A 10,117-nucleotide genomic window follows, 5' to 3' on the forward strand; every position below is an offset into this window, starting at 1 on the left:
GCCAGGGGCTCTGGAAGGTTTCAGGACTGGGACATGAAGCCTTTCCCCTCGGGGTGTGAGGTGACTGCCCGTGCTGAGCCCTGGGCAGGGGCTGCTCCAGCACCAGCTGCTGCTGCAGGAACTCTCAGCTGGGAAAGTGCTCCCGAACAGACTCGTGATCCTGTGATGTTGCCTTTTCTCTTCCCAAAGGAAAAGTAGGAATTGAAACTTGCTTACCCAATATATTCACTGCCATTCTCCAGGGAATTAAAGTAGTGCTGTCAGGGTGTAATAAATGAGCGAGGGGGAGTTTGGATGAGCAAACAGCCATGTGGGGGGTGCAGCTCCAGCGAGGAGAGGTGGAAAGGGCTTTGCATTTTGACCAGACCTCTGAAAGGGCTCATTTTTCATGGGCTGGAAGAGCGTTATCAAAATGATCTGCTTGCTGTGATTTCCCTTCCTGGCAATTCCTCCCAAGCAGGGACATTTCTCCAACGCATGAAAAGGAGTCCTTTGCTGAGTCCTTTGCTGAGACCCCTCCAGGTCATTCCAGCAGGCACTGACCACCCTCCCAGCCCCATGTGCTCTGCTGTTCACGTGGTAACTCTTGGCTACTTGCAGGAGAAAAGCGAAATTCTGCATGAGAAAAGGCTGCCCCACTTGGCCCTCATTTTTCTTTGAATTGACACTGAAATCCCACTTTGGTTTGGATTTATTTCCTTGAATTATATTAATATACAGCAAGGCTGTTTGACAATCACCTGCCCTCTAAAGATTATCCTGTTCTCCAGACACCACTGGGCTCCTGAAAGGACACACCACTTTCCTCAGGGCAGGTGAACCTCTAATGAAAGGGCTGCAAATTGGGCCAGACCCGGAGGGAAGCAATTCCAGGGATAAAAGCAGGTACTTCAATAACCCAATTTCCCCAGCCTGTACTTGCTGTGCAACACTCACGTGCAGCAGAACCCCACCCCTGTGCCACGGTCACATGAGAGGGCTGTTCAGCCTGAGCTGAAGCTGTCGGGGAAAGAAAGTGGCCCAGTCAGTGGAGCTGGGGGGGGGAAGGAGGAGATGGGACTTGCTGGGGATTTCTGGGGGCTTTCACAGAACCACAGGACAGTGAGGGTTGGAAGGGACCTCTGGAGATCATCCAGTCCCACCCCCTGCCAAGGCAGGGTCACCTGGAGCAGGTGACACGGGTGGGCTTGGAATGTGTCTGGAGAGGGAGACTCCAGAGCCTCCCTGGGAGCTGTTCCAGTGCTCTCCACCCTCAGTGTGGGAAGTTCTCCCTCAGCTCCCTGCCAAGGCAGTGTTAGCCACAAGCTGGGGGGTGAGGAGGGGCTGCAAACCTGACACTGGCTCCTCATTTCCCATAAAGCATCTGCACCCACCCTGAGAGCCCCAGGGCAGCCCCCAAACCCTGCCCTGTCTGTTCCTGCAATATGTGTTTGTTGTCCAGTCCTGCAAAAACCAGCCCTGCCCATATCTGAGGGCACAGCTCGGGCTCACTGAGCTCAGGGAGAGGGTGGTGGTTGTTGGCAGAGCAAACAGCCATTTATTAACTGAGCAATTCTCCTGACCTTGATGGAGACCATCACTAACACTCAAATAAATAGATTAGGATCATAGTTCTTCAAGGCCAGGCATAGAAATTAATTGCATTTATCTGATTGGGGCAATTCTGCCATGGCAGTGGTTTGAATTTTTGCCACATTTTCATTCCAATTGCACAGGTACATACATCACACCAGAGACAATGCTACACCTAATTTACTTCAGCAAATGAGACTAATTAAAAATAACTCACTAAAAATGATACCGAATCTTCAATTACTTGGGGAAGATGAGGAGCAGGACATTCTGTAATTGCCTTGTTCGTCTTCTCATCCTCTAAAACCTCAGCCAGGGTAACTCCCAAGCTGGTGGCCATTTGACTGTTTGTTCTGCTCTCTGACCACTGTGAATCACAGGTTATGGTTTTAGTTTTCAGGTTGGATGAAGGTTATTATCTGTATCTGTGGGAGAGTGGGAAGATGGGGTGTTTTTTTCCACCAGAACTGCTGTTTTCTTGCAGCTCTGCTGTACACGGCGTGTTCTGACACCTCCTGCTGACATCACACCCCCAGTTCTGGGGGGGTTATTAATAAAGGAAAAACAGGTAACAGAAGTGAAACACTGTACTTTCTCTTCAGGGTTGGGAATTGTGGATGCTCTGCACATCACACCTGTTTTGCATGATTTGCAGGTAATCCCATATTTCAATAAACAGCAAAAATAAAATGCCATGAAATGATCAAAATTCCTGCCTTGAAAATAAACAGAATTGACTCGTTAAAGTTGGAAAAGAACTCTAAGATTGTCGAGTCCAACCATAAACCTGACACTGCCACTAAACCACGTCCATAAGTGCCACATCTTTTAAGTACCCCTGGAAGTAAGATTCTACCAAAGTGAGTGTGGTAAATTCATTTCTGCCGGTGAAATGAGCAGCTCTGGTGCCACCGATCACCAGCAGTTTGCCAGAATGCTCAGAGCTAATTAAGGCATCTCCCACATGCTCCTCATCCACAGCTGAACTGGATCTGGTGCATTGGGAACAGCAGCTGCTGATAAAGCCAAGACAGGGCTCTGCTTTGGAGAGGTGGCTCTGGTGGGGCTTTTGAGGGGCATCAGCAAAGGTGTAAAGTCCCGTTGGGGCTGTCTGAGTTCCCAGAGAGGTAAGTCATGCCCAGCCTGCTTGTCAGGCACCTTCTCTGCTCCAGCTGTTTGTGTTTTATCAACCAAAACCTCCTCACTGAGGAGGACCCTGGCTTTTCCCAGGGCTAGAGAAATGCTTTGCTCTTTCAGGCTCCCCTTTAAGAGAGGGTTTTGCTGAATCTGTGCCTCAGCTGAGGGGGAGGTTTTTCTCTAATTGAAGGCTGTTTGAAGAACATCCACTGCAAAACTGCTGCCCAGGTGTGACTTTGAGAGCTGCCATCCCTAGAATGGTGTGTGCCCAGCTGGTTGGTGTCTCTGCTCTTTTATTCCATCATTGTTCTTTTATCCTTCCCCTGCCCTGTGAGATGTGAGGAAGTTTAGTTGCTGAGAGGGTCTTTGAAGTCCATGTGTGAAAAGCACCAAACACACGTGATGGTCTGTGTTTGGATGAGCATATTTACATCTTCCCTTTCTGTCCCTTAATTGATGTCCCTTTGTTCACTTCTGAGGCAATATTTCAAACTTTGCACAAAAATGAAAAGATTGCTTTCATATTTAATGTGCAATAAGATCATGTAATTAGAAACAAGCCTTCATCATGAAACATGAACACTGTCAGTGCAGTCACTGTGGAGGGCTCTCTTCTCTCAGAGCAGCCAGTGTGTTCTTGAGGCCGCTGTATGTATTTGCTTCCTTTGATCAATAATTTAGGGTAATCATTTTGTTCTGTAAAATTTCCAAAGTCCATATATATTGCATAAAATGCAGAATAGCCAATCCCAGAATGGATTTTAAATAGCTTTTCATGAAAGGTTTAGGAGGGGGGTTAACTCTGAGGAGAGGAAAGAAGTGGGCTGAGATATGTGAATAAATCTGTTTGTTTGGGGACTTTGATTCCTGAAGATTTATTTTCTTAATAGTCTGGAATAGCATTTAGACTGTTACCAGCTCCTCAGAGCTTATAGAAAAGCTATTTTTCTGTTTTATTTTAGCCCCTAGCCTTCCATTCTCAGTCAGAGAAGAGAAGGGGGACTTGCACATCACCTCCCTCATGCACTGCTCCGAGAGGCTGCAGAGTGAGCTCTGCAGAGTGACTCTGCCTGTGTCTGAGTTACTGTGCAGATGCACTGAGAGCTGCTGGGCTGTAAATAGCTGCCAGCACGAATCCTCCACCTTGTGTGGCATCAGAGGCAGAGGAGAATATTTATCTTAAGTTATTCTTTGGTGGCTGAGAATACGTGTGCGTGGAAAACAGCTGAGGTGGTGAGAGGCAGGGTTGCCTTCTGTTTGGAGCAGTGGAGATCTGTGAAAGGAAAAAGCTGGGTGGAAGGAGGGGAAAAATCCATTAAAGTGGGAATTTCTGTGCTGAACATCAGGCAGAGATGAATGAGAGAAGGAAGTGAACAATTTTATGGGCTTTTTTGTGTTTTTGAGGAGGGGGAGGCTGATTTATGGGCAGCATTGGCTGAGGTCAGAGAAGACAGATGGGGGAGCTGCATCCGTGCCCTGAGAAGCCTCTGCAGCAGAAACAGTCTGAGGCTCTGCTTTATTTATGTATTTGTTTATTTTAAAAAGGAAGAAAAAATATCATTAAGCAGCAGTGGGGAGAACATTCACATGTTGTATCTATTTATCCATCTCCGCAAATAATGAGGCGTAGGATTAGAATAGGTGGGGAGTGAAACCTGACTTGAGTCTAATATTCGGGGACTTTCAGATTTTACTTCCAAGGAGAACCATTTAAAATGGCTCAGGCAGCGTGAGCTGATGTGTTACTCCCTCAGGAGATGGAATGCAAAATCATATTTATTGCTGCTGGTAGGAACTCCGAGCGTTTCTCCGTGCAAACATCTCCATCTCCAGAGGAAAGGGGTACCAGGCCGTGTTTTCACCTCCATGTGCAGGAGATGAAGCCACAAACCCTCTGGCTGTGGAGTCATTTTGAGGAGCAGCACCGAGGGGGTCAATGAAATCCCTCTGGGCTCCCGGGGGGGTTCTCCTGGGTGCTGCTGTCCTGGAGGCTCAGCGGAGTTGGCCCCTTGGTGAGTGGTGTGTGCAGGAAGGGCTGTGGGATGGGGATCTCCAGCCTTGGTGCCTTCCCTGTGCCTGCCCTGGGGTGAAGCTGGTGCTCCCTGACAGGGTTCTGAGGGGTGTGTTGGGGTTGTGTGACACCAGGGTGCTGCAGGGTGTGTGGTGCTCTGATCTTAAGGAAGATTTAAGAGTGGCTTTCAGCAGGGAAGACAGACCTACTCTGGTCCCTAAAGAGTTATCCATGTCTGCCCACCCTTCCTGATCCTTGAGATCCAAATTTCCATCTTGGGTTTGTGTGGTCAGATTTTGGTAATGGGGGGGCTACTGGGGTGGCTTCTATAAGAAGCTGCTGGAAGTTTTCCTGAGGTCTGGTGAAGCCACAACTGGCTCCACGATGAACCTGCCACTGGCCAAGGCCAAGCCCAACAGTGACTGTGGCAGCCACTAATTAAGATACATCTTACAATTAGGATAATATCCCAATTGCCAAGGCTTTTGTGGTTGTTTGACAAATGAAGGGCAGCCACCAGCTGAGAGGATGGTGCTGGGAGGTGATGAGCATTGCACGAGCCTTGTGCTGCACAGAGACTGTGCAAATTCCTCTTAGGAGGAATTACTCATGTCCAGGACTCTCTCTTCTGCACTTTCACTGCCCACCAGCTCCCTGTGTGTGACAAGAACACCATGAGAGACCAATTTGTCACCTGGATGTGAGTCAACCCCTCATTACCTGGCTGGTTCTCTGTGGGGCTGCACACGCGTCAGCGGGGATGCTGCTGTCTCTGCAATGCTCCTATTAAAGCTGAGTGTCTCAAAGAAGCTAAATAAAACAATGAAAATTTGGTTCCCAGGATAATTTAAAGCTTGGAAATATTTATGAAGTATTATAATTAAAATCAAAACATTTCTATGACAAAAAAGTTGTACATTGCTTTGCTGCTGTGATTAAATCTGATGGCCATGTGTCATCTCTGGATAAAACTGGTTGCTAACTAGATATTTCCAGCTCTCTGAGGAGTAGAGATATTTCACACTGAAGCGTTAGGAAAGCTCTGTGTGAATGTCCTGGACACTGAGGGCTCGTTGGGCAGCACTCAGGTCTGCAGTGGCTGCTCTTACTCCATCATTTGGGTCTCGTGGGTGTGCTCCATTTAGCTGTGTGCTGTCCTGGGATCTTCCATGCCCCTGAGACTAACACAAACATCCGAAAGGAGATGATGAAAGGAGCCCTGAGAAGGTGGAAGAAGGGGGCAGAGGAAAGCAAAGCCAGGGCAGACAAACAGTAGGGCTTTGTATGCCTTGGTCATACAGAAATGTGTATAATTATGACTTTTTACAATGTACCACGGCCCAGAAAATCATCAATAATTAAGGACAGCACAGCCTCCACATGTTAAAATTCCTTCCATGTTCAGAGCAAACGAAAGGACTGACAGTGGAGCAGGGATGGTGTGTGAGGGCAGCTGGGTTGTGCCTGGCCATGATCCACACTCAGCACAGCCTGGGGTCGGTGGGTTGGCAGCACTCCTGGAACACACACACAGCTCCGCTCCTTGAACTGAAAGGAGGTGTTTTCCCTCACCTGTGTTTTTGATGCTGGAACCTAGGAGGAAAAATAATTGGATATAGGGGAAAAATAAGAGTCTTCAAATGTGATGTTGCCATAATGTGCTCTGGCAGCTCAGGCAACGTGCGCGTTTTTTTAATCCGGAGGTGCATGAATAAAGCATGACAGGGAGCACAGCTGGAATGAGCTGGAAATGGAGACAGCTCTGGGCAGAGAGCACATAAAAGGTGCTGCCCATAAAGGCCATCCAAAGCTTTATCTTCCACAGCACTGGGCTATAACCTTCCATCGCCTCTGGGATGTCTGGCAGTTCTGGTGGATGCAGTGTTGTCTTTCTGATGTTTATTCCTTTGGAAGGTTTAGTTTGGTGCTAGAGTTGATAAAGATATCTTATTTTAGTGCCTGTTCGCAGAGCCTTGTGCACAGAGAAGCTTTGCAGCTTTGGCCTGCTCTTTAGGACTGCAAAAACATATACATACTATTTTAATATTATATCTCTGTGTGTGTGTTTGTAGGTAGATAGATGAAGACAGCACTATTAGGTCTCTGTTGCAGAGTGGACTTGAGGGACTTACATGAATTAAATTCATATAAACATTATGAATTTTGAGTCCTTTCCTCTGCCACTTCTCTGGTTGCTCCACACAAGTACCGAGATGACAAAACATGACTTGGCTAATAAGTTGTAATAAGTGAACGATGTTGTATTGATCTAAGCATTCAGAGCAGACTGACGAACCAATATGTTCATTACTGTTCTCCCAGGCTCCTTCCAAATAACACTTACTGTTAAATATGAAATGTGCGTCTCCAGTGCTGGATCAGCCATTAAATTATGCTCATGGATATTAATAAAAGAGCCGAGGGCTTGTCTTTATGCAGACAGAAAAGGAGCACCAGTTACTTGGCAAATGGGATGAAAAATATATTTTTATGGTACACTTAAAATTAATTCCATTTTAAGCTCTGTAGCTGTGTAAGAAGGGAGAATTTTTAGATTCTGATCTTTCCACACGTAGGTAGGCAGCTTGGGTTTATCTCTTTTTTTTTTTTTTTTTTTTTTTTTTTTCCCCTAAGAATGACAATGTCAGCTCTTGCTCCCTCTCTGGTTCCAGCAGAGGAACAGCTTGCACTCCTGGAGCAGGAGTGCTGAGGTTTGAGGGGTCCAGGACCCACCTGAGGAGCTCATCAGTTTGTGAGCAGTGGCAGGGCTGGGGCTGTGCCGTGTCCGGCCCCTCCACTTCCAGCAGGTGATGGATGGGGAAGGAGAGGCCTGGAGCTGTCATGTCTCCTCTGTAGACAGATAGCAGAACAAGATATTCCTGGTGTAAATTATTCACACCAGAGCAGGAACATGAGCCCTTACAGGCTCTGTGTGTGTGTCTGTGGCAGAAGATGTTGTGCACAGTGACAGGTACGAGGTCCCTGCCTGCTGTGGGGGCTGAGCTGTGCTGTGCTGGGGGTGCTGCTGCTTCCCCTGCCTGTCACAGAGGACAGGTGATGTGGGCAAAGAGAGCCTTTTACACTTGGCACAAAATAAGAAGTGTCATTGCCTTGTCTATGCAAGGATGGCAGAATTTCACCTGAAGCTGTAAAAGAAACCTATTGCAGTATTTGAAAAGGGGCACCATTTGTGTTAATACTGGATGTCCAACTTGAATGTCCTTCTGCTCTTAAACCCTTGGTGAGAGAAAGTACCCAAGTTCCAGGCTCACCATTCTCCCAAGGCTGTGCTCCAAGTCTTGGCTGAGGTTTGCTTTGGGGTGAAAGGCTGGGTGTGTAAAGCCATGGCTGAGCTGACCTGGTGCTGATAGGTCTGAAAAGGGAATCATGGAATCACAAAGCTGTTGGAGTTAGAAGGGACCCTAAAGCCCATCCAGTGCCACCCCCTGCCACAGGCAGGGATATCTTCCACCAGCCCAGGTTGTTCCAAGCCCCGTCCAGCCTGGCCTCGGACACTTCCAGGGATTCAGGGGCAGCCACAGCTTCTCTGGGCAACCTGTGCCAGGGTCTCTCCACCCTCCCAGGGAAGAATTCCCTCCCAATAGCCCATCTAACCCTGCCCTCTGGCAGTGGGGAGCCATTCCCCCTTGTCCTGGCACTCCAGGACCCTGTCTGAAGTCCCTCTCCAGCTCTCCTTTAAGCACTGGAACTTGTATAAAATGAAACTTTTATACAGAGAGCCTAGAAAAAAGAATATATCTGTAATACTTCCCCACTTATTTTATATTCCTTGGTGTTCATTAATGAGAGTTGCAAGCCCAGGACACTTCTCGTGGAAGTGAAATATCTTGTGCTGATGCTGATCAGTTAATGGGCTCTGTGGGGTTTGTGAAGCTCTCTGGCAGAGGAAGAGCTGTCTGGCAGAGACAGGAATCTACCTGGAAATGAGCAGAAAAATGACACTCAGAGCAGATCGATACTGAAGCCAGAAGCTTTCAGAACTCTTACTGAAGTATTAAGATTTGTGCAGAGGCAGCAAAGAGAGGGTTAGAAATAGAGAACGATTGTGCCTGGTGGGGCTGTCAGAGAGACGAGAAAGCTTTCAGCAGAGGCTGCCCAGAGAGACAGGAGGGTGCAGGAGCAGGTCTGAGTGATGGACAGTGCCTGGCCATCTGCCCTGGCTCTGCTGGGACCGGGCTCTGTGTTGGACCATCAGAGGGGCAGCGGCCGTGGGGCTGCACTGCCAGTGCCAGCCAAGGATCCCTGCCCTGCCCATGGGCACAGGGCACAGCTGAGCTGCTGTTCTTCACACAGTCCCAAAGCTACAGGTGTTTCAGCTTTGCATTTTATTTGTGGCTCCATATTAAGTGCTGAGCCAACCCTGGGAATCTGGCTCAAAACGTTAACCCAGCCAGGTGGGATCATCCTGGATTTTGGTAAATCAGGAGGTGGTAAAGGCAGGGGGAGTGAATTCAGAGTGAGCACAGAGCCAGAGCATCCTGACCTTAGGAGGTGAGAAGGATCAAGCATTGACCCTTTCCCTCAGGTCTCCTGCCTTTAGCAGTGCATCCAGCTTTTGTGCTGAGATGGCTGTTCAGAGTTAGTGCTGGAATTCTGGTGTTTCTTATTTTGGATCCAATAAATACCAAATCAGATAACAATGTGGGAAGGGTGAGCACTAGTGTTTGTAGCATTACATGGTAGCTCTGTCTGTATGAAAATTGCATTCCCGGTTCCACTAATACTGAAGAAATATTCTGGGTTTATTTTAACCCCTTACTAGCCAAGCACTGAGCAGGTTGAGCTGTCCTGCCCCGAGCTCTAAACACGGTGTATTGTCTGTCCCCTGGGCAGTTCCCTGCCAATGCTGCCTCATCATAGTGATGTTTTAGTTATTGGGCTGCATTTTTAGCACATGCACATTTTCTGCTGTTGTACCATCCGAATGTGAGTGTGAAATCCATGGCTGAGCTGTGCTGCCACTGGAATTCCAGTGTTCCTGTGGAACCATCTCGTACCACTTTAAATGGAGCATGATTTAGAACTTCTTACCTCTTTTTATTAAAGAACTGTGACTGTTGACTGTGTTTCACCCAGCCTTTGCTTTGCTGGGCATGAACATGGCAGAAACATGACAGCAGCCCTGGGACCTGAGGACTTCACACCTCGTGCAGGTCAGGGTCCCTCTGCTCTCCCTGCCTGGGTGGGCTGGGGGCTTGGCTGCCTGGCAGGGAGTTGTTCCATAGAGCTCAGGAACAGCCTCTGTGTTAGTCTGAGGAAGGAAAGCCCGAGCTGAGGGATCAATACAGTCTGAGGAACATCAATACCTGTCGGGGAGGAGGCTCCGAGCCCTTCAGAGCTGTCTGTGGGCATTACAGTTACCCACTGCTGACGCCT

This window comes from Pipra filicauda, unplaced genomic scaffold (genome assembly GCF_003945595.2).
Source record: "Pipra filicauda isolate LSUMZ 115617 unplaced genomic scaffold, ASM394559v2 scaffold139_size1960392_pilon, whole genome shotgun sequence".
Lineage (NCBI taxonomy): Eukaryota > Metazoa > Chordata > Aves > Passeriformes > Pipridae > Pipra > Pipra filicauda.